The sequence below is a fragment of the Mustela nigripes genome, chromosome 6, assembly GCF_022355385.1.
Source record: "Mustela nigripes isolate SB6536 chromosome 6, MUSNIG.SB6536, whole genome shotgun sequence".
Taxonomy (NCBI): Eukaryota; Metazoa; Chordata; class Mammalia; order Carnivora; family Mustelidae; genus Mustela; species Mustela nigripes.
Window position 1 is genome coordinate 110660359 of NC_081562.1, and position 19607 is coordinate 110679965.

Sequence of the window (19607 nt, forward strand, 5' to 3'; positions counted from 1 at the left end):
GAAAAGATGTCCTCACTCTTGAATCCTTCCAAAAGTTCAGGAAAAAATATTTCACATAAAATAAGCAGCAGAAACAATTGAGCACCAATCTCATGCAACATTCTTGAAAGAAGAAAGTAAGAACCTAATGAATGCCCTATGGTCAACAAAAGCACACCAGGAAGGTATGCCTACGAAGCAAAATTTACAAAAACATTAAGAAAAGAGTATGGGATCAAAAAAATATCATTAATCAGAATCAGAAAAAGTCAGGAGTAAGAATCATAAGATCAGGAAAGAATTAGAAATAGAGGAGAAGAGCATTTCAGAAATATTGACTAAACTGAAAGAAACAAAACAAATAAATATAACAGCTAATGCTTCTGCACGGCAAAGGAAACAGTCAACAAAACAAAGAGGCACCCCACGAATGGGAGAAGATTTCACAAATGACAATACAGACAAAGGGCTAATATCCAAGATTTAACTCAACACACACAAAACAGATAATCACATCAAAAAATGGGCAGAAGACATGAGCAGACACTTCTCCAAGGAAGACATACAAATGGCTATCAAACACATGAAAAAATGTTCATCATCACTAGCCATCAGGGAGATTTGAATCAAAACCACACTGAGATACCACCTTACACTAGTTAGAATGGCCAAAATTAACAAGACAGGAAACAATGTGTGTTAGAAAGGATGTGGAGAAAGGGGAACCCTCTTACACTGTTGGTGGGAATGCAAGTTGGTGCAGCCACTTTGGAAGACAGGGTGGAGATTCCTCAAGAAATTAAAAATAGAGCTTCCCTAAGACCCTGCAATTGCACTACTGGGTATTTACCCCAAAGACACAGATGTAGTGAAGAGAAGGGCCATCTGTACCCCAATGTTCATAGCAGCAATGGCCACGGTCGCCAAACTGTGGAAAGAACCAAGATGTCCTTCAAGAGATGAATGGATAAGGAAGATGTGGTCCATATACACTATGGAGTATTATTCCTCATTCAGAATGGGTGAATACCCAACTTTTGTATCAACATGGATGGGACTGGAGGAGATTATGCTGAGTGAAGCAGAGAGAGTCAATTATCATATAATTTCACTTACTTGTGGAGCATAAGGAGTAGCACAGAGGACATGGGGAGATGGAGAGGAGAAGGAAGTGGGAGAAACTGGAGGGGGAGACAAACCATGAGAGACTGCGGACTCCGAGAAACAAACGAGGGTTTTGGAGGGAAGGGAAGTGGGGGGTTGGGTGAGCCTGGTCCTGGGTATTATGGAGGGCACAGATTGCATGGAGCATTGGGTGTAGTGCATAAGCAATGAATTCTGGAACACTGAAAAGAAATAAAATGAATGAATGAATAAATAAATAATACAACAGCTAATGTCTTCAGATAATGAGGAGGATAAAAACAAGCAGGAAAATTTTAAATAGAAAAGAATTAAATGAAGAGATAAAAGAAGTTCAAGAGCCACAGCCCATTTAACATAGAAGCAAAGATGATTTAATAGATCTATTAAAGGAATCCCCAAAGCAGAAACAAAATAAAATAAAGGAATAGTAGAAATACTAAAACTTTAATTTAACTGATCTTTCCTAAAACAATAAAAAATGAAGCCAAATGTTGATGAGGCACACTAAAACCTGAGATGATTGTCTCAGAATCAACACCAAAACATACTCTAGTAGAATGACTGAAACTTAAAACAAAATAAACAGTCCTTTGGAAAATGTATGCAAGAAGACCAACAAACTCAAAATAAAGAGAAAACCTGATTGTTACCAGACTTGTCACAGCATCACTTTAAACTACAGAAAAAGGAAGTCATTCTTTTTAACATATTCAGGAAAGAAAATGTAAACCAAAGAGTTTTATATCCAGCCAAACTATTCCCAAAATAAAAGTCATAGAACAACTCTTAGTAATAGGCAAGAACTCAGAAAATATTGATCCCTGTAATTATACTTCCAAAGAACACAACAGAAACAGGCTTCAAATAATCAAATGACCATGCTGGCAGTCGGGTAAGGACTAGAGGTCAGCAGTGATGCAGACCTACAAACACCAGTGTTCCCAAGGGCTGCAAGATCAGACAAGTTGTCTCTCATAGCTAGATGGTACGATGACCTGAAACTGGAGAAGCTGAATTTGGGGAGAGCATACATAACAGACATTTAACTACTTTAAGGAACATACTGTTGATGAAAAAAAAGGGGGGGGGTCAGAAGGTGTTTGTGGACTTCACGAGTGAATTCAATGACATTGGCTGTTTCCCAGGTGACTTTTCTAGCATTCCACAAGGAGCTAATCCTACCCCTTCCTGTTGCCCCATCTTCATCCTTCCCATCTTCCTTAATCATACCCCCTTCTCTGCTCCTCAAAATCCACCAGTGTCCCGGGGGAGGAGTCAAGATGGTGGAGAAGTAGCAGGCTGAGACTACTTCAGCTACCCGGAGATCAGCCAGATAGCTTATCTAAAGATTGCAAACACCTGAAAATCCATCGGCAGATCGAAGAGAAGAAGAACAGCAATTCCGGAAACAGAAAAACAACCACTTTCTGAAAGGTAGGACCAGCGGAGAAGTGAATCCAAAGCGACGGGAAGATAGACCCCAGGGGGAGGGGCCGGCTCCCGGCAAGCGGCGGAGCAACGGCGCACAAAATCAGGACTTTTAAAAGTCTGTTCCACTGGGCGCCTGGGTGGCTCAGTGGGTTAAGCCTCTGCCTTCGGCTCAGGTCATGATCCTGGGGTCCTAGGATCGAGCCCCGCATCGGGCTCTCTGCTCAGCGGGGAGCCTACTTCCTCCTCTCTCTGCCTGCCTCTCTGCCTCCTTTTGATCTCTCTCTGTCAAATAAATAAATAAAATCTTTAAAAAAAAAAAAAAAAAAGTCTGTTCCACTGAGGGACATCGCTCCAGAGGCTAAACCAGGGCGAAGCCCACGCGGGGTCAGCGTGGCCTCAGGACCCGCAGGGTCACAGAAGGATCGGGGGTGTCTGAGTGTCGCAGAGCTTGCGGGTACTGGAACGGGAAAGCCGGCTACAGAGACAGAGCCGACAGTAAGCTCACAGCTCGGGGTTACCTTGAACCGGTCGCAGGCTCGGTGAGCTCGGAGCATGGCCGGAGGTCAGGCAGACGGGAGTAACTGGGCGCTGTTCTCTGAGGGCGCACTGTGGAGTGGGGCCCCGGGCTCTCGGCTCCTCTGGGCCGGAGACCAGGAGGCCGCCATTTGTATTCCCGTCCTCCGGAACTCTACGGCAAGCGCTCAGGGAACAAAAGCTCCTGAAAGCAAACCCGAGCGGATTACTCACCCCGACCCCTGGTAAGGACGGTGCAATTCCACCTGGGGCAAAGACACTTGAGAATCACTACACCAGGCCCCTCCCCCAGAAGATCAACAAGAAATCCAGCCGAGACCAAGTTCACCTACCAGGGAGTGCGGTTTCAATACCAAGGAGAGCAGCAGAATTCCAGAGGAGGAGCGAGCAAAGCCTGAACTCATGGCTTTTTCCCTGTGATTTTTTTTTAGTCTTGCAGTTAATTTAATATTTTTCTTTTTCATTTTTTGCTTTTTTTTCTCGCCTTCTAGTAAATTTTTTTTAACTTTTACCTTTTTCTCTTTTAACGTTTATTAACTAGTTTATCCAATACATATATTTTTTCTTTTTTATATTTTTCTTATTTGTTTTCTTTTTTTTAATTCTTTTCTTTTTTTTTTTTCTTTTTTCTTTTTCTTTTTCTTTCTTCCTTTTTGAACCTCTTTTTATCCCCTTTCTCCCCCCTCACGATTTGGGAACTCTTCTAATTTGGTTAAAGCATATTTTCCTGGGGTTGTTCCTGGGGTTAGTATTTTATTTGCTCCTTCATATACTCTTATCTGGACAAAATGACAAGACGGAAAAATTCAACACAAAAAAAAGAACAAGAGGCAGTACCGAAGGCTAGAGACCTAATCAATACAGACATTGGTAATATGTCAGATCTAGAGTTCAGAATGACAATTCTCAAGGTTCTAGCCGGGCTCGAAAAAGGCATGGAAGATATTAGAGAAACCCTCTCGAGAGATATAAAAGCCCTTTCTGGAGAAATAAAAGAACTAAAATCTAACCAAGTTGAAATCAAAAAAGCTATTAATTAGGTGCAATAAAAAATGGAGGCTCTCACTGCTAGGATAAATGAGGCAGAAGAAAGAATTAGTGATATAGAAGACCAAATGACAGAGAATAAAGAAGCTGAGCAAAAGAGGGACAAACAGCTACTGGACCACGAGGGGAGAATTCGAGAGATAAGTGACACCATAAGACGAAACAACATTAGAATAATTGGGATTCCAGAAGAAGAAGAAAGTGAGAGGGGAGCAGAAGGTATACTGGAGAGAATTATTGGGGAGAATTTCCCCAATATGGCAAAGGGAACGAGCATCAAAATTCAGGAGGTTCAGAGAATGCCCCTCAAAATCAATAAGAATAGGCCCACACCCCGTCACCTAATAGTAAAATTTACAAGTCTCAATGACAAAGAGAAAATCCTGAAAGCAGCCCGGGAAAAGAAGTCTGTAACATACAATGGTAAAAATATTAGATTGGCAGCTGACTTATCCACAGAGACCTGGCAGGCCAGAAAGAGCTGGCATGATATTTTCAGAGCACTAAACGAGAAAAACATGCAGCCAAGAATACTAGATCCAGCTAGGCTATCATTGAAAATAGAAGGAGAGATTAAAAGCTTCCAGGACAAACAAAAACTGAAAGAATTTGCAAACACCAAACCAGCTCTACAGGAAATATTGAAAGGGGTCCTCTAAGCAAAGAGAGAGCCTGCAAGTGGTAGATCAGAAAGGAACAGAGACCATATACAGTAACAGTCACCTTACAGGCAATACAATGGCACTAAATTCATATCTCTCAATAGTTACCCTGAATGTGAATGGGCTAAATGCCCCTGTCAAAAGACACAGGGTATCAGAATGGAAAAAAAAACAAAACCCATTTATATGTTGCCTCCAAGAAACTCATTTTAAGCCCAAAGACACCTCCAGATTTAAAGTGAGGGGGTGGAAAAGAATTTACCATGCTAATGGACATCAGAAGAAAGCAGGAGTGGCAATCCTTATATCAGATCAATTAGATTTTAAGCCAAAGACTATAATAAGAGATGAGGAAGGACACTATATCATACTCAAAGGATCTGTCCAACAAGAAGATTTAACAATTTTAAATATCTATGCCCCCAACGTGGGAGCAGCCAACTATATAAACCAATTAATAACAAAATCAAAGAAACACATCAACAATAATACAATAATAGTAGGGGACTTTAACACTCCCCTCACTGAAATGGACAGGTCATCCAAGCAAAAGATCAGCAAGGAAATAAAGGCCTTAAAGGACACACTGGACCAGATGGACATCACAGATATATTCAGAACATTTCATCCCAAAGCAACAGAGTACACATTCTTCTCTAGTGCACATGGAACATTCTCCAGAATAGATCACATCCTCGGTCCTAAATCAGGACTCAACCGTTATCAAAAGATTGGGATCATTCCCTGCATATTTTCAGACCACAATGCTCTGAAGCTAGAACTCAACCACAAAAGGAAGTTTGAAAAGAACCCAAATACATGGAGACTAAACAGCATCCTTCTAAAGAATGAATGGGTTAACCAGGAAATTAAAGAAGAATTGAAAAAAATCATGGAAACAAATGACAATGAAAATACAACAGTTCAAAATCTGTGGGACACAACAAAGGCAGTCCTGAGAGGAAAATATATAGCAGTACAAGCCTTTCTCAAGAAACAAGAAAGGTCTCAGGTACACAACCTAACCCTACACCTAAACGAGCTGGAGAAAGAACAAGAAAGAAACCCTAAGCCAAGCAGGAGAAGAGAAATCATAAAGATCAGAGCAGAAATCAATGAAATAGAAACCAAAAAGACAATAGAGCAAACCAACAAAACTAGGAGCTGGTTCTTTGAAAGAATTAATAAAATTGATAAACCCCTGGCCAGACTTATCAAAAAGAAAAGAGAAAGGACCCAAATAAATAAAATCATGAATAAAAGAGGAGAGATCACAACTAACACCAAAGGAATACAAACTATTATAAGAACATACTATGAGAAACTCTACGCCAACAAATTTGACAATCTGGAAGAAATGGATGCCTTCCGAGAAACATATAAACTACCACAACTGAACCAGGAAGAAGTAGAAAGCCTGAACAGACCCATAACCAGTAAGGAGATTGAAACAGTCATTAAAAATCTCCAAACAAACAAAAGCCCAGGGCCAGACGGCTTCCTGGGTGAATTCTACCAAACATTTAAAGAAGAACTAATTCCTATTCTCCTGAAACTGTTCCAAAAAATAGAAATGGAAGGAAAACTTCCAAACTCATTTTATGAGGCCAGCATCACCTTGATCCCAAAACCAGACAAGGATCCCATCAAAAAAGAGAGCTATAGACCAATATCCTTGATGAACACAGATGCGAAAATACTCAACAAAATACTAGCCAATAGGATTCAACAGTACATTAAAAGGATTATTCACCACGACCAAGTGGGGTTTATTCCAGGGCTGCAAGGTTGGTTCAACATCCGCAAATCAGTCAATGTGATACAACACATCAATAAAAGAAAGAACAAGAACCATATGATACTCTCAATAGATGCTGAAAAAGCAATTGACAAAGTACAGCATCCCTTCCTGATCAAAACTCTTCAAAGTGTAGGGATAGATGGGACATACCTCAATATCATCAAAGCCATCTATGAATAACCCACCGCAAATATCATTCTCAATGGAGAAAAACTGAAAGCTTTTCCGCTAAGGTCAGCAACACGGCAGGGATGTCCATTATCACCACCGCTATTCAACATAGTACTAGAGGTCCTAGCCTCAGCAATCAGACAACAAAAGGAAATTAAAGGCGTCCAAATCGGCAAAGAAGAAGTCAAATTATCACTCTTCGCAGACGATATGATACTATATGTGGAAAATCCAAAAGACTCCACTCCAAAACTGCTAGAACTTGTACAGGAATTCAGTAAAGTGTCAGGATATAAAATCAATGCACAGAAATTAGTTGCATTTCTCTACACCAACAGCAAGACAGAAGAAAGAGAAATTAAGGAGTCAATCCCATTTACAATTGCATCCAAAACCATAAGATACCTAGGAATAAGCCTAACCAAAGAGGCACAGAATCTATACTCAGAAAACTATAAAGTACTCATGAAAGAAATTGAGGAAGACACAAAGAAATGGAAAAATGTTCCATGCTCCTGGATTGGAAGAATAAATATTGTGAAAATGTCTATGCTACCTAAAGCAATCTACACATTTAGTGCAATTCCTATCAAAGTACCATCCATCTTTTTCAAAGAAATGGAACAAATAATACTAAAATTTATATGGAACCAGAAAAGACCTCGAATAGCCAAAGGGATATTGAAAAAGAAAGCCAACGTTGGTGGCATCAGAATTCCGGACTTCAAGCTCTATTACAAAGCTGTTATCATCAAGACAGCATGGTACTGGCACAAAAACAGACACATAGATCAATGGAACAGAAAAGAGAGCCCAGAAATAGACCCTCAACTCTATGGTCAACTAATCTTCGACAAAGCAGGAAAGAATGTCCAATGGAAAAAAGACAGCCTCTTCAATAAATGGTGCTGGGAAAATTGGACAGCCACATGCAGAAAAATGAAATTGGACCATTTCCTTACACCACACACAAAAATAGACTCAAAATGGATGAAGGACCTCAATGTGCGAAAGGAATCCATCAAAATCCTTGAGGAGAACACAGGCAGCAACGTCTTCGACCTCAGCCACAGCAACATCTTCCTAGGAACAACGCCAAAGGCAAGGGAAGCAAGGGCAAAAATGAACTCTTGGGATTTCATCAAGATCAAAAGCTTTTGCACAGCAAAGGAAACAGTTAACAAAATCAAAAGACAGCTGACAGAATGGGAGAAGATATTTGCAAACGACATATCAGATAAAGGACTAGTGTCCAGGATCTATAAAGAACTTAGTAAACTCAACACCCGAAGAACAAATAATCCAATCAAGAAATGGGCAGAGGACATGAACAGACATTTCTGCAAAGAAGACATCCAGATGGCCAACAGACACATGAAAAAGTGCTCCATATCACTCGGCATCAGGGAAATACAAATCAAAACCACAATAAGATATCACCTCACACCAGTCAGAATGGCTAAAATAAACAAGTCAGGAAATGACAGATGCTGGCGAGGATGCGGAGAAAGGGGAACCCTCCTACACTGTTGGTGGGAATGCAAGCTGGTGCAGCCACTCTGGAAAACAGCATGGAGGTTCCTCAAAATGTTGAAAATAGAACTTCCCTATGACCCAGCAATTGCACTATTGGGTATTTACCCTAAAGATACAAACGTAGTGATCCAAAGGGGCACGTGCACCCGAATGTTTATAGCAGCAATGTCCACAATAGCCAAACTATGGAAAGAACCTAGATGTCCATCAACAGATGAATGGATCAAGAAGATGTGGTATATATACACAATGGAATACTATGCAGCCAATCAAAAGAAATGAAATCTTGCCATTTGCGACAACATGGATGGAACTAGAGCGTATCATGCTTAGCGAAATAAGTCAAGCGGAGAAAGACAACTATCATATGATCTTCCTGATATGAGGAAGTGGTGATGCAACATGGGGGCTTAAGTGGGTACGAGAAGAATAAATGAAACAAGATGGGATTGGGAGGGAGACAAACCATAAGTGACTCTTAATCTCACAAAACAAACTGAGGGTTGCTGGGGGGAGGGGGGTTGGGAGAAGGGGGTGGGGTTATGGACATTGGGGAGGGTATGTGCTTTGGTGAGTGCTGTGAAGTGTGTAAACCTGGTGATTCACAGACCTGTACCCCTGGGATTAAAATATATGTTTATAAAAAATAAAAAATTTAAAAATAAATAAATAAATAAATAAATAAATAAATAAAACTTTTTAAAAACTTAAAAAATAAAATAAATAAATAAAATTATGCTGACATTATGTTAATGTAAAATGGTAACTCTCATCTAGTTTGAGGCTGTTTTAATCAGTATATTAAAATACATTTTAACATTTCACTACTCTAAATCCATGTAAATATGAGAAATTCTGAATTTTCATTTGATACCCTTTTAAATAATTTTAATACATAAAAATTTAAAAATAACTTGTGATCTTTTTTGTCAATTGTAGTACCCAGAAGAAGGATTCACTGGATGTAATATATGTGCTTTAATGTTACATATTAATGCATTTTAATAAATTTCATCTATAATGCATCATCCTGACCTATCTCTGACCAAGATATGTCCATCTTTCCAGTGGGCTGAACTTTCTACCTGGTAACTCTATTCCATCTCTCCCTTCCATCCTCCCTTCCTTCCTTCCTTCCTTCCTTCCTTCCTTCCTATATCAACCATTATTGCCATCATTTAAAGAATTCACAGTCTGGTTTAGGAAGTGGACATTTGGACAAATAAAATACTGCAAGTTCAGAAGTTGCCCATCCCATGTCTTCCTCCTCTGAACTGATCACCACTTGTATGAGTGGTGGGCTTGGCCCCTGAAATCAGATGTTATTAGATGAACTACCCATTACTATATAATCCTGAGGACAAGTGTTTCCCAATGTTCCCAAAGACATCCTTAAATATTTTATTTGTACTACATAAGTAGAATCTTGATTTTATTTTCAGGTTATTATTTTGTGGTACTTTTTGTTGCAAAAATAAAATTATAATACTAACAAAAAAAAAATCCACCAGTGTCCCCTTGCTGTCAAAAGAATCAAGCTCATCATCCTGGCAGTGCCTTCAAGAATCTATGCTCTTGGTTCTCACCTGCTTTTCTACACATACATCTGAGAGTTGTACCAATTTTTCCTTGTTTTGTCTTGTCTACAACCCTTCCTTCCTCTATCCTCACTTCCACCTATAAGGTCCTTCTGCCTAACTGCAACTTACCTGAGTCTCATTCCCGGCTCTGGCCCAGTTCAACACCAGCCTCCTGATATGCTCCTTCCTTTCCCACCCACAACTGCATAATTTTTTGCTTATGCCTTCTTCCCTGAGTATGAATTTCCTGAGTGGGATCCCAGCGCTGTCCTTCACTAGGTCTTGGATATCTTGATCATTCCCTTGCACACACCAGGCTTTTAGTTACTTTCTGTGTCATAATCATTCCCTAAAAATGGCAGAATCAAAATTGTACTGGATCCTAATTTTTAGTTGGTCATAAGCCCTGATAAATTTTATGAAAGTTATAACATTTATGCTCAGGAAAAGTAAAACACATGCATGCACGCACACACACACATACACACACACACATACACACACACACATACACACACACACACACACACACACACGGTATTTCCCATACAGTTACAAGATGGCACATTAAACCTATCCTTAAATCTATGAGGTGCTTCCTTTTGCATAGATCCAGTTTCCCTCCAAGAAGCAGACATGTTGCCCCCGCCCATCTGGAGCAGACCTTATTCTATCTTCACAGATGCTGGTGCCCGCCTCGACAGCACTGGGGACGTGATCTCTCCTACTTTGCAGAGCCACTGCCTGACACCCCCATGAGATGTTTCAGCGCCAGCTGAGGAGAAAACTTTTTGCACTAATTTCTCATCTCTACCCCTCTCTCCCACATCATCAATCACCCAATCACAGCTACCAAAAGGAGGATGGAAGAGATAGCAGCTGAAGTATGAGAATGCATTGGATTTCTCCACATAGGTGGTATTTTTTTAGACTTCCATTATTTCCCCATTTTATCTCATTTTTTAAAAAATCAATAATTTTATTTTAGCAACCCAGAAAATCCTAGTATATACTCGAACACAGGAGCAGTGTGGCATAATTCCTGGGCCTGACATCAGAAAGATGGACTCCAGTCCTTGCTTTTGTGTTTCGCACCTGCAGGAAGAGCTGAGCAGCATGTGGAGGCTTCTGAGATGCAGCTTCTTCATTTGTGAAAACCAACAGTTTATTCTATGTCAAGACTTTGGAGAATGAAATGAAGCTGTATAAGGGAATGTCTTGTGTTAAGAATAACACAAAATGCAAATGCTGACATGAGAGCCCTTAATAGAGAAAGTAAACTGGGTATATCCATGTGCAGACCAGCAGGGTCAGTGAACACTCACATGGAAGGTTGTGGAAACTGATGAGACAGAAGAGGTCCGTCTTAGAACATGCAATCCCCAATTTGTGTGAGGACATCACCATCCATTCAGGGAGATTGTCTGAGCACTCATTATGTGCCTGGTATCATTGTTGGCTTTGGCTGCCATGGGAGTAATCTCGTGAGATCCTGCCATCACCAGGCTCATGTTCTACCTGGAGTGAACAAGAAACAAGAGAGTATAGAGAATTATCTCGATCATTTTGATACTGCAGGTGCTCTAAGGAAAATAGAGAGGTGTCAGCCCAGAGTGGATGGGGAGGTTTTTCTCTCTGGTGGGACACCAGGAGAGGCTCTTCTGGGTGGCCCCGGAGGTTTGAAGCCACCAGGAGGGACAGGAGTTTCCAGAAGGAGCTCAGACAGAGTGCATGACAAAGGCTTGCTGTGGGAGTGAGGCTGGTGGCAAGACCAGAGCCTGTGGCTCAAGCAAGAGGGGCCAAAGCTGATAATTCAGGGAGAGAGACAGGCCCCCATGAGGACTGTAGATTCTATACGATTGTGAGGATGGAGAATGTAAATACCACAGAACGTTCTGTTCCACAGACAAGCAGAAAAAATTCCCAGAGAATGTAATTTTACTGTCTGGCTATTGTTCAATGAGCTAGTTAATATCCTTTATATCATCTTAAGGAAAATTCCCCACTGAAGCCATTCTTCAACTACAAATTAAATATATACCTGTTTGATTATTCTTTAGATATATGCTTATTTGATCATTAAATATAAACCAGTACCATGCTGTCTTGGTGATCACAGCTTTGTAATAAAGCTTGAAATCAGGTAACGTGATGCCCCCAGCTTTATTTTTGTTTTTCAACATTTCCTTAGCAATTTGGGGTCTCTTCTGATTCCATACAAATTTTTGGATTATTTGTTCCAGCTCTTTGAAGAATACCGGTTGAATTTTGATCGGAATGGCATTAAAAGTATAGATTGCTCTAGGCAGTATAGATATTTTAATAGTGTTTATTCTTCCGATCCAAGAGCATGGAATGGTCTTCCATCTTTTTGTGTCTTCTTCAATTTCTTTCATGAGCGTTCTATAGTTCCTCAAGTACAGATCCTTTACCTCTTTGGTTAGGTTTATTCCCAGGTATCTTATGGTTCTTGGTGCTATAGTAAATGGAATCGATTCTCTAATTTCCCTTTCTGTATTTTCATTGTTAGTGTATAAGAAAGCCACTGATTTCTGTACATTGACTTTGTATCCTGCCACATTGCTGAATTGCTGTATGAGTTCTAGTAGTTTGGGGGTGGAGTCTTTTGGGTTTTCCATATAAAGAATCATGTCATCTGCGAAGAGAGAGAGTTTGACTTCTTCATTACCAATTTGGATACCTTTTATGTCTCTTTGTTGTCTGATTGCTGTTGCTAGGACTTCTAATACCATGTTGAACAAGAGAGGTAAGAGTGGGCATCTTTGTCTTGTTCCTGATCTCAACGGAAAGGACACAAGCTTTTTCCCATTGAGGATGATATTTGTATATATAACTTAAAATATGAATATATAAAACATGTATGCAATTTTATGTATATATACATAATTATATCATTTAATTAATATAATTTTTAAAAGATTTTTTATTATTTATTTATCTGAGAGAAGGGAAGAGAAAGAGTGGGGACAGAAGCAGAAGGAGAGGGAGAAGTGGGCTCCCCACTGAGCAGAGAGCCTGATCCAGGACTCGATCCCAGGACCCTGAGATCATGACCTGAGCTGAAGGCAGATACTTAACCCACTGAGCTACCCAGCCACCCTAATTAATTTAATTTTTAATTAAAAATACCTTTGCTCATTGATAAGCACATGTATTTCAAGTGACCCAAAGGTCTAGAAATCACATCCATTACACCGATCCTTGCAGAAAGAAAAATGTGAGTGGCTGCTTCGAATGTTCGCCGATTGATAGTGGTGGGTCGAGCAGTTACGGCACCGTGGAATGCTGTGGCCGATGAAAATGTGCTCACTTTTGTCCTTTGACTTCTCTCTGTCTTCTCTCCCACCTCAAGCACCTGGCAGATGACCCCAACCACAAAACCATGTGTGCACGTGTGAGTGTGCACCGGGTCTTGTAAGGACCCCGGCCCTCAGGAGGAGGGCACCACTCTTCCAGCCTAACTCTGAGGTAATGATCTCTCTGCAGACTTCAGACGCTGGCAGGCTGAGGTGCTGGGGAGGGGTCACAACATTTCAATTTTGAGGAGATGCAGTTCAACCTGTAACGTAGACGTATACATCTGTCAGCATCATTTAAAGGGGGAAAGAAAGAAGAGGGAATGGTAAACACTGAATCCCGGGTGATTACCCCATGGGGAGCCCCGGCCTGAGCAGGCAGGTGGGAGCCACCCCAGGGGCTGGTACCTTTCTAGTGTTTCCTGTGTGGAGCGTTCCAGGGGTTTATGACCGTGCTGTGCGACCACACACACACACACACACACGTGCGTGCTCACACACAGATGGACATATGCTTGTGTTTGTAACACACGTCATGGAATCTCTAAAGGTATATTGCTTGAGGGACTGTCAAGTGTCGGAGCAGTCATTTTTAGGGCAACTTCAATCCACGGAAGAGAGCTGCCCCTTTACTACTAATATGTAGGAAAGTCACTAAACACTCAGGTAGTCCCCTGTTTACTAAGAAATAGAATTACGTTCCATAGGCAGGTGTCAAGCTTGTGAAAGGTAATTAAATTATTTCATGGTTTTAGCATCTTGAAACAATCCATTTTGATGCAAGAAAGGAAATGGGAGGAGGGAGGAGGCATCAACAGGCCAGATGACGGCTTCTTGTGAGGCTCAGTGACTGCTCACGACACACACCTAATGCTGGGCAGGCACCATCTTGCGAGAATTTGGAACAAAATTTTAGTTTTTCATGAGATGCTTGTTTCTAACCAGGGGAGCTGAGAGCTTCCAGGTACCTGTCTTCCCACCGAAGGTGAGAGTGTGGACATCTGCTTCCATCCCTGTCTGTAACTCTCCTCCTCTGTCTGTCTATCTGTCTGTCTCTCTGCCTCCCTCCCCAAACAACCCCCGCCCTGCCCTGCTCCAAGAAACAAGCTCAGCATTTCAATATCAGGTGCAAACCGTACCATTTGGAGAATTTTTCACAGTTCTCCTGCCAACTTGATTGGATGCTGTGTCTCCATGAAGGAACAGCATTCTGTGCCATTTTCTGAAATGTTACACCTTAAAAACCTGGTTGTTTTCCAACTTTAATTACTATAATTGTAGAGAAAAAAACGTAATATAGTTACTTGTTGATCTTTAAGTTTTGCTCCCATGATAAATACAGATATAGATAATTTTCCATTTTTGGAAGCCGCTAACAGAAGTCAAAATTTAATTGTGAGATGTGATAGACACAAAACATCACCGGTCCGTTGGGGTGACTAATCCTTCCCACTGAACATAAGGAGCTTGTGTCACTATTCTTATTCTACCAAGGGAAGTCTTGATTTTAACAATTATATCATTAGCTTATAAGGTTCAGTGACACGGTCCTATGCTAGAGTTATCTTCTACAGACTGACGCACTTCCCTTATGCGATACTATTATGTAACTTGACAGGTGGGTGCCCCCAGAGGAGAGCTCACAACTTGCCTTTTTTTTTTTTTAACAACTGGGAAGGAATTTTGTTGTTGTTGTTGTTAAAACTTTTTTTTTTAAGATTTTTTATTTATTTGACAGACAGATCACAAGTAGGCAGAGAGGCAGGCAGAGAGAAAGAGGAAGAGGAGGCAGGCTCCCTGCTGAGCAGAGAGCCCGATGCGGGACTCGATCCCAGGACCCCGAGATCATGACCTGAGCCGAAGGCAGAGGCTTTAACCACTGAGCCACCCAGGCGCCCCAAGACTTTATTTTTTAATTGTTTTTAAATACTGTATTTATTTATTTGAGAGAGAGAGAGCACGGGCAGGGGAAGCAGCAATCTGAGGGAAAGGAGGAAGCAGGCTCCCCGCTGAGCAGGGAGCCCATGAGGGGACTCGATCCAGGACCCTGAGATCATGACCTGAGCCAAAGGCAGATGTCCAACCGACTGAGCCACCCTGGCACCTTGAGGACTTTATTTTTAAAAGCAGGTTTAGGTTCATAAAAATGAGAGGAAGTTAGAGATTCCCTATATTCCCCTGGACCCCACAGGTGCACAGACTCCCCCATTGTCAGCACCCATACTAGATGGTACATGTGTTACTGCCACCAGGCTACATCGACCCCAAGTCCAGGGTTTAGACCAGGGTCACACGTGGTGTCTACGTTCTGTGGGTTTGGGCAGGTGCGCAATGACATGTGTCCCCCATGGTGGTGTCCCATGGAGTGGCTTCACTGTCCTAAAAACCCCTGTGTTCCACCATCCATCCCTCCCCTCCCCAACCCTCTACAGCCCCTTCTCTTCCTTCATCTCCACAGTTGTGCCTTTTCCAGGATGTCGTAGAGTGTGGACTTTCTAGACTGGCCTCTTTCACTTCCCAGTATGGATTCCAAGTTCCTCCAGGTCTCTTCATGGCTTGGTGGCTCATTTCTTTTTATCACTGAATAATAGTCCATTGTCTGGATGGACCACAGTTTATTATCCCTCGCCATCTGAAGGACATCGTGGTTGCTTCCAAGTTTTGACAATGGTGAGTAAAGCTCAGGTAAATATCCGTGTGCGGGTTTTTGTGGGGACATACGTTGCAACTCCTTTGGGTAAACACCAAGGAGCTCAGTTGCTGGGTGGTGTGGTAAAGGTCACCTTGCTTCACCAGAACAAGAGAGGGCAAGGCAGAGTGTGGAGTGTGACCGCAGAGTCAATCTCAAGTGTCATGTCCAGTCACTATGGCCTTTAACCACTCATTAGGATCAAATCAGTTAGTTCACCCCACACTCATGGGGAGCAAATTCCAGAAAACAGGATCATTGGAGCCATTTTTGAAGCAGCCTGAAATGATAAACAAAAGTAAACAAATAAATTGCAAAAAATAATCAATCTTTGTAACTCTATGGTTGAATCGCTTATGATATCTTGTGATTTTCTTTTCAATGTCCATTATACTTGGGTTTTTTTATTAAATTTTAACAAGCATTAAGCATCCAAGCACTTGGAATTTTCTTGCTGACAACAAATAAGGAAGCAATCATTCTTATAGATAGATAACAGTTACAAATACAATTTTTTTTGTATATCCAGGTAATTGTTATTTCAAAGCCAAAAACAGCTTCAAATAATGTTGCTTTCCTCCCTTCAATCTAAAGTAAAGTGTATCCTATTTATATCTGCAATTATCTCTGAATGGCCAATTTCTCAAGCTTTTCACTTCATTTTAAGGCATTTGGAAGTTTTATAAAAAATGATTAACTGATTAAGATACTACTTTTCTTCTCTTTATTCAACCCCTAAAAGAAGAAAACAAAATTTTATTGCTCCATGAATCCACTATAATTTTTGCAAGTCCACATCCTAATTAAGTTTATTTTTAAAAATCAAAACTTGCTTCTTTACTTGAGGTTCATAAGTCATGGTGATTTTTTTTTAATGAAACAAACAAGTGATAATAGAACATCAAATAGTATTTCAGTGACTGCTTTAAGTATATCAAACTATGAAGTCGTCATGTAAGTGCTTCCAAGTGCTCCAAAATAAGATGTTATGGAATGATAATGATAGCACTTTTAGTCCAAGTGCTGATTTTGAATGTATTGGATGAATTAATTGTGGAATATAAGCAAGCTTACCTCTTATTTGTCCCTGTGACACCATACATGGATTAAATGTATCCATGACCAAATTTCAAGAATTTGACTTTAGAAATAAAGCCTATTCCTATATTCTTGGCATACAAAAGGTATACTTTAATTCTTCAAGAACAACTCTGGAAAAAGAAATAGATGTTTTGCTGCCTGTGTATACCCTGCCTCCCTCTCTCAATATAGCCTAGGTTACTAAAAGAAATATTTCACCAAGCTATCAAACCAAACAAAAACAGGTAAGGCAGCGAAAGGAAATCGATGAAAATCCAGAGTGGAGAGTAGCAAATCGAACGTGGGACAAAGGAACCCGGAGAAATAAGAGGGAAAGAAAGGAGAGGAAACCAGAAGAAAGGAAAGAAGCCAGGGAGCGCGGGTTCACAAAGACTATGCTGCCGGTCGAAGGTGGAGAACAGAACAGTAACTTCTGAGAAAGTAGCTCCTCTGTAGAGAGTCGCTCGGCCTGGCTTAACAACGTGGCCAGGGAAGAATGTTCTCTTTAGGACTGGGTGGCAATGTAGCTGGAATGCCCTGGGTGTTGGAAGCTATCTTTTTACCGGTCATTCTCTTGTTCTGAGGCTCTTCAGAGACACGACGTGCCCGCGCCGGCTCCAGCAACGGCACGTTTCCTTCCACTCCCAGGCACGAAAAGCTCCCTGAAGCCAGATCTGTGTATTCGGTCCTACAGAGCGGGACTGACAAGCCCCTTGCCACTGAGCAGACTTCATGGTGACAGGCCATGGGTGACAGCTCCGGGGCTGGGCTGCTGTGATGGGACTGTTGCCCTCTCCCCAGCAATCATCACAGATAAGTGCATTTTCTTAAAGGCTTGGGAGTCCGTCTGCCATGACAGCGATGAGGTTCTCACAGCCAAGAAACAGAGCCAGAGACCGAAGCAGCAATCTGCGTTAGGGTTGTACTTAGTAACACTGTTACTTTCCCCGCAGGATGCAAACCAGTACGGAAACTTGTTTTCTTCATTTAAAGAATTATACCATTAATTTCCTCATAAAAAATGAAGTCATAAAATACAAAATAAAAATCACTTGTTATTTATTGTGCCACAAAAGGATGACTTAATCTTGACATTTTGCTGTCAAAGTCATTCATTTTTTATTCTTTGCTTAGATTGGATGGATGATTTTAGGAAACTAAAATTGTGTCATTTTTATAAAGCTAATTCTCTCACTTAATGTATCACAAATATAGTAGAAAGTCGGGCCTCTTCAATGAATTTTATACTTTCTGATGATTTTATCATTTTTGAGAAATTTCGATTACACCCGCTGTTTTGTTAGTAAGCAGCACTGTACAAAATGGCATTTCCTAGCCTCAAGTTTACAAGATTATGGACTGTAATATTACTGATTCCCAGATGCACCTTCAGCCGCTATTTCTGTAACACAGGAGGAGAGAGAAATTTGGCTACAATAGATTAAACAAACATTCTATTTATTAACCTGTATTTAATCATCACAGCCAAGCAAACAACTTTAATAAAAAAAACTGGAGCTGAAGTTCAATATTTAAACTGTGCATAAAAATATGGCATTTCATCTAATCAAGTTGGCCGACAGTGAGCACGCCACATTTTATGTTTGCTCTTCAAATCTGGAACTCATTCCTTCTGTCACTCTAATTTCTGAACCCCATTTGGAAATGGTTTGCATTATATTCTCTCTCTGTGCTGTCTGTGTTTGCTCACCACACAGAATGTGTTTGAAGTCATGTGTTTGAAGTCTCCGTCTTCCCCAATGTGACATTGTAACAATCAAAGGCATCCAACAGTTACAGTAGCACTGAAACACGGACAGTGTTTCTTAAATATAACATAAAAGTACACACACATGGAAATAGGACTGATTCTTTCTCTGCTGAGTCAGGCTTTAAATAATTGAGATTGTTTAAAAAGGGAAATATATATTTTATATATTATATATGTCATATATATAATATATGTTATATTATATAAATATTTCTACTAGGCTGATGGTACATCTAGACGATCATACTGGTAAGAGGCTATGTTGTCGTCTAAGTCCTCCTGACCAAAGCAAGGGTTTCCAGGTAGAGGACATGTGTGGGGACAGAAACAAAGGAGGTGACAACAGCACGGCCCCACAGCAGTTTTCTGGACAAAGAGCAAAACGGGCAGTGTGGCCCTCAGGACTTTTCTCTTTAGTTTTCCCATCGCATTATTAGTAGTTTGTGAGTAAATCCCATAAAACAAGACCCACCTGGAGAATCTCACCTGAGCTCAGGACGGTCCCTGGCAAGGTATGGGCAACAGACTTCCCTTGTGAGGGGGAACCTCCCGCGAGTGCTGTACTGTTTCCTCGAGGACAATGTGCAGCTTCTACTCCATCCCCGTCCAAAAACACTTAACTGTGGCTGATGGCATGATTGATTCTCTTTGCGTTTTTAAGTTTACTTTTCTTGGGGCACCTGGGTGGCTCAGTCCATTGAGTGGCCAACTCTTGATTTCGGCTTGGGTCATGATCTCAAGGTCATGAGATTGAGCCCCACATCAGGCTCCACAGTCAGTGAGGAGTCTGCTCAAGATTATCTCTGTCCCTTTGACATTCTCTCTCTCTAAAATAAATAAATAAATAAATAAATAAATAAATA